Genomic DNA, 6,397 nt, shown 5'->3' on the forward strand with positions numbered 1-6,397 from the left:
AGGGAAAAAACGTGACGGATGATCATGGCTTAGAGTTAAGAGGAGGTAGGGTGATACAGATGATCATGGCTTATAGCACCCTGCTATTAAGAGGAAGAAGGGGGATGAGGATGATGGTGAGGATGGTGGGGATAGACCTAGGCCTCAAGGTATTCTAAAGTCTACCACATGTGGGACCCATTCTAAAGTTGTATAGTCTATGCAAATAGTATATTTTTTGCGTATATATTTTTTAATGATATTGCGTATATATCTCTTAACGATAAATATTATCTTTAGTGTTTATTATCATTTATTACTAATTCGTGTGAAATCCTAAAGAAATAATAATTAAAAAAATCGACATATTCCAAATAAAGTTATGCACTAACTAAAAAGTAACTCGCTTAAATCTAAACCCTAAAAAATATAACACTAAACCTAATGATAACAAGTTTTCAAATAAAACTTACTTCAGACACTTTATAATCCCTGAAACGACGATCCGAACTATTAGGTATTCTTTGTTATAAAATAATAAAGCAAGCAAGAAGAATATTATAGGGAAAGAGAGAAGAGAGGAATTCTTTATTTCTCTTATGAGGGATGAAATACAATGAAGAGAACCTCTCTATTTATAGGAGAGAATTGACTTGGTGCCAAAGTCACAAACCCTAGCAAATCCTAAAATTTCTCCTAAAGATAGACATCACAATATTATAATAATATTTATAACACTCCCCCTTGATGTCTATTTCGATAGATAATATGCCTCATTAAAACCTTACTAGAAAAAACCCAGTGGGAAAAAATCTAGTGAAGGAAAAAGAGTACACATTTCTAATAATACGCTATTTGGTTGCCTCATTAAAAACCTTACAAGGAAAAACCAAAGGGACAAAAACCTTGAAAGGGAAAAAGAGTACAACGCGTATTAACTCCCCCTGATGAGAACTTCAATCCAAAAAACTTGAATCTTCACATCTTCACTTGAGAGTTGCAGTTGCTATAGACTTGGTTGCAGTTGGTATAGACTTAGTGAATAAATCAGTCATATTAACGCTCGAACAAATCTCTTGCACGTTGATATCACCATTCTTCGGAGCTCGTGTGTGAAGAACAACTTTGATGAAGCATGACTTGTGCTTTTATGAATCCTCTCTTTAGTTGGGCTATGTATCTTTCTTTGCGTCTTGATCTTTGGATAGAGTTGCATTGGTATATGATATTATTGAAATCACTGCAGGTGTATTCCTGACTTGCTTTATAAATAGATGCTATCTTTATATGATTTGATTGTCATGTAGACCAACATCATATGACTATAATCCCTTATAGTCGTAGCAAAATATATAAATGCATCAATTGCATAAAGATATGGCACTTCGGACCAAAGAATTCTGCAAGTTTCTCATTTCAACTTCTTTTAACAAATAATATACTCTTTTGAGAACTCTTCAAGAGTTTCAATAATATTCAAGTAATCAACTTGCACCAACAATATGACAGATTTTGATTTTCACAAAGACGTAGGGATAAATAGTGTCATTTGTGACCTTAGTCAGAAAATATTCATTAAGGTGATAAAATCGCGTTCACCTTGCTTAATTCATATAAGAATTATGAACAAATTTCTACAACATGTATATGCTTCTTGTGCATTTGAAATTCTTCAGAATTCTCATATAATTTTGTCAAGTAATTCATATAAGTCAGACAACATCTATTTCTATTTAAATATGTGACATCTTCTGGTGTCTGGATAACAGGTCCAATAACCTTTACGCTTACCAAGATGCGTCATTTCACTTGATAATAATTTCTGTGTTAGCATGCTTTAATAGACGTAGAATTTAGATCCTCACAATCTTTTACAATATTGCGCTATATTGTACCAAAGATATCATCGACGATATATCATTTGTATCGGTTCGCAATATGACATAACTTATTGAGATCTCATCACTTTCATTATTTTAGGTACCTAAACCTCTCATGAGGTTTAATGAAGTGTTATGTCGAAGGCTCTTCAAGAGCACATTGCCTCCTTATAATGATCATTGATCATTTGCTCCTCTTTGTTTTCAATGATTATTGCGTTTGGAACCGATTAGTCTACCACGCTTCATGCATGCTTGTAGACTCGTCCTTCGAGGACATGAATTTAATAGGAGCATTTTACAGTGAAATTAGAAATTAATTTTGGGTCAAAATGCTTCGGCATTTAAGTTGAATTATCTTTTGAATGAGGATCACACTAATGATAATTCATAACATATTCCTCAGCTGCTTATTCTCTCCCCCTTATGTTAGAAAAACTAACATATATCCCATCTTCTTTAGGGGAATTCATCTTTTGAATGAGGATCATACTAATGATATATAATTTATCACATATTCCTCAGCTGCTTATTCTCTCCCCCTTATGTTAGAAAAACTAACATACACCCCATTTTCTTTAGGGGAATCCATCTTTATGCATCATGGTAGATTAATTAATCGTATACCACATATAAAAAGCTGTTAGATGAAAATATCGTGTTCCTAACCCCGAACCAATTGTGAGGGGAAAATTTATCATAATTTAGCACATGAAGCATTGTTCTCATAAGCAATGGTTTAGCTTTTTATCGGAGGCATTCAATGCCAAACCAACTTGGATATAAACTAGCATTCACAAGATGAATTATCTTGATTACATAATCTGAAAATTACGCTCTCAACTCAATCATTTTTGAGCAAGTAACTGCATATGTCAAACCGCAAGTTGACAATAAACGCATACGTGTATTTGTCTTATCGATGCATCTATTTAAGACATCACATAACAGGTGAACGGCCCATATTCACCTTTTCTATATTTTCAGAATTTGGGAAATTCAATCCCAACATTAGCCAGTATAATCCACTTATCATGAGAACAAGCAACAAAAATAAATTCTTGAAGAATCTTCTGGTTCTTCAATATATGTCGAATATTCAATCTGCACATCATATTTGAATCGGGTGGCCAAATTGCTCATGCCAACTGATAAAATTATCTATACTAGTAAACTTCAGGTTTACCATGCCATGTGCTATTTGTTTTAGTAAACTTCTGATTTACTATGACATGAATACTTTTTCGCATCGATAAACTTAAGTTACCGTGACATGTGATTTCATCATGCTTATATCGTAGTACACTTTGGAGAATAAGGCATGTAACCTTTCACATAGATATTTCATGCCCACAATGATTTAGAAGATATTTAATCCTCCCATCATTTATAGCTTCACTATGATAGCTATTTACTTGATAAACTTCGGTTTACTACAACTTGTGTTTCGATCATAACAACTTCATATATTATAATGTAGAAGGAATGCCATAATAGTATGTAAGCTCTTCGGGAGCATTTAATTTATTCTCCATAATCACACATTGTTTGGACAGTACCTAGTGCCATGATCTTCTAGATAAATAGTTTGCTCTTCTGGAGCCCTTAATTGATTTTGTACTATCAAATATTACCTTCACATCGTTGGTGTCATGACAAAAAAAAAAAAAAAAACGTTGTAACCAAATGAATATTATAATGACATTCCTAAATTCATACATGACAAACGTAAACATTAAGTTATACAGTCTTTGGTACTTTTATCATCAACTTATATGGTAAATGTCTCCTTCAGGGAGAATACCCACTAACATCCGAATTTTTTATCAAAGTGACAACCACATAGTTATTTCTTTCTTCAGGAAAGTTTTTGTACGAATTGTTATTTCCTTCTGGAAAATCAGTAAGTAAACATAATATATAATGTGGTTCTGGTAGAAAGTATTCCACAAAATTTTGTATCCTTTTGCCTTAGAGGAATACACAATAAAAGTATCCAAGATGATTAACGTACGACAGGTACGTGCAACAATGACCTTCATACCACAAAATAACATTTATATCCTTTGTTATTTTATCTCTTCAGGAGGTGTGTTGTGGTATTCCTTCATTCACTTCGGGAAATGAAACTTGGGTCATTTAGATGAGCTTTTTACATAGTTTTCAATAGCTCATTATTTCTCTCAACCACAAGAAACACCGCTTCAATATATTTCTCAAAAATTTTCTACTTGTCAAAAGTTATCCTAATACTTCTAGACCATCAAAATACATATAGAACTATTCAATACTTTAAGAAAATTGCAGCAAATTAAATATAAACATTTCCTTAGTTAGTTTGCCACCTTAAATAAGAGAGTTTGTCCCTTTAAAAATTTAAAGTAGAAGTAGGTGGTCGGCTATATTCTATAAGTTTGTTAACGTAAAGAAAGATCACACATGGCATTAGAAAGTAGCCCGGTGACATCGAAGATCGCTATAGTATCCACAAATTATAAACATATTTAAACTAAATTCACTCGTGAACTTATATATGCACACAATATCATGGACATCATCAACATGTAAACTTAAAAATCTACAGATCTATTACGTGGATTTTAATCATATATAGTTCACCATCTTCGGATCGCATTATAGAATTAAATAGAGATTAAACTCTAAAATAAAACCGAAGCTTCCAGAAAAATAAAAAATAAAAAAACCTTTACATACATTATAAAGTCACAACAGATTTTGGGGGAAAAAACTCATTATTTTACTACTTCAGGAGTAAAGTCCAAAACTTGCTACTTCGGGAGCAAATTTCTGAGTTTATTTGCTACTTCGGGAATAAAACATAGAATATTTAGAATATTTTTTCTTCAATTATTCTACCTCTTCTGGAGGTGACTCATGATAGCTTCACAACCAATCGCACGTCCTTATTTATAATCTTTACTAAATATCATCACATTCACTTCTGGGAATGGATCTGTATTTATAACATTTGTCAAAAATTCTCATTCTTCGAGAACGTAATATAATCATTTGAACGTGCCTTAACCATATCATATTTATGATAGCTTAGCACCTCTTTAAAAATGTTGCTACTTCTGGAGCAAATCGACATATGCATACAATATAGATGACTTATCCTCAATATAATCACAATAAGACTATTAAAATATTACCACTTCGGGTGGTTATAAGCATAATTTAGTCTTAAACAGACTATGACTGTTTCACCACTTCAGGTGGTTAACGTGAATTTTTTCATAGTGAGCCTCCAAAAATAATTGAAAACAAAAAGTAGATAATGATTTAATAAATTGACGAAAGGATAAATCAGATGAAAATATTGCAGCTATAAATGTGGTTCTTTTCAAAATTTCTTAACATAAAGGAACGTATCCTTCATAACCGGCATTCTTGTATTAGTGTGACAAACTTTTATCATCGTACTTTGCACAATAATTATGTGTAAACAAAGAACGCGCACAAAAAGGAATCAAGCTATGCATATCCAATAATCCATATTTAATTAATACGTCAGACTCATCCATAGATCTATATGTTGAAATCAAGTTTTGCTTTAAAATTATTTTCAGGGCCGCGTGAAATTAAATCTAGAATACAACTATATCAAATAAACTTTGATTCGTCAGTAACTATCCACGAGATAGAGAATAATTTGATATCACTGTTAAAATGGCTTAAAGTAAACTTACCTTTGATCTTTTCATAATATTTGTCCGAGATGTTAGAGTCTCGTGCTGATAACGTGTTATAAAATAATAAAGCAAGCAAGAAGAATATTATAGGGAAAGAGAGAAGAGAGGAATTCTTTATTTCTCTTATGAGGGATGAAATACAATGAAGAGAACCTCTCTATTTATAGGAGAGAATTGACTTGGTGCCAAAGTCACAAACCCTAGCAAATCCTAAAATTTCTCCTAAAGATAGACATCACAATATTATAATAATATTTATAACATTCTTAATGTATTGTGTCTACATTATTGTTTGCACAAAAATATCGGATTCTATATAAAATATTGATGTTCCGGAGTTTTTAAACGTGATTAATCTTTGGCCAAAATATGAAAATAGAGTGAAAATATGGCCAAAGTGTTGGAAATTTTAACCGTGCTATGTTACGGTTAACTCAGGGCCTATAAAAAAGAGACAAGACACAAAATATATTTTCCGTTGCCGGGACTTGAACCCGGGTCTCTCGGGTGAGAGCCGAGTATCCTAACCAACTAGACTACAACGGATTTGTCTGTAATATTGGTAGTATACATTAAATTTGATAACAATGTTCAGATCTTCTTTCTAGATTCCTTCTTCGTTAACATGTCAGACTGCCGCCAATGTATGTCTTACATGCCACTATCACAATTCACAAGCCCAGAGTTTTCTGATTAATAAGCAAAGGGTCAAAACGAAATCTTCGAATAACCTCTCCTTACTTTTTATCTATTTGAGTTTCTTTCTAAGTTTATGCATATGTCATTCTTGAAGCAGCTCTCTTTTGGTATGAATTGGTCTACTCG

The 6,397-nt window shown here is 32.5% G+C and overlaps 1 non-coding gene across 1 annotated transcript; it reads right to left on the reverse strand.

Annotated features, from left to right (window-relative positions):
• Positions 1 to 6,045: 6,045 nt before the first annotated feature.
• On the reverse strand, positions 6,046 to 6,118 carry TRNAE-CUC (transfer RNA glutamic acid (anticodon CUC)). Its single transcript has one exon. It is a non-coding gene; the product is annotated as a tRNA-Glu (tRNA).
• Positions 6,119 to 6,397: the final 279 nt, after the last annotated feature.

The sequence above is a fragment of the Lycium ferocissimum genome, chromosome 9 (genome assembly GCF_029784015.1).
Source record: "Lycium ferocissimum isolate CSIRO_LF1 chromosome 9, AGI_CSIRO_Lferr_CH_V1, whole genome shotgun sequence".
NCBI lineage: Eukaryota > Viridiplantae > Streptophyta > Magnoliopsida > Solanales > Solanaceae > Lycium > Lycium ferocissimum.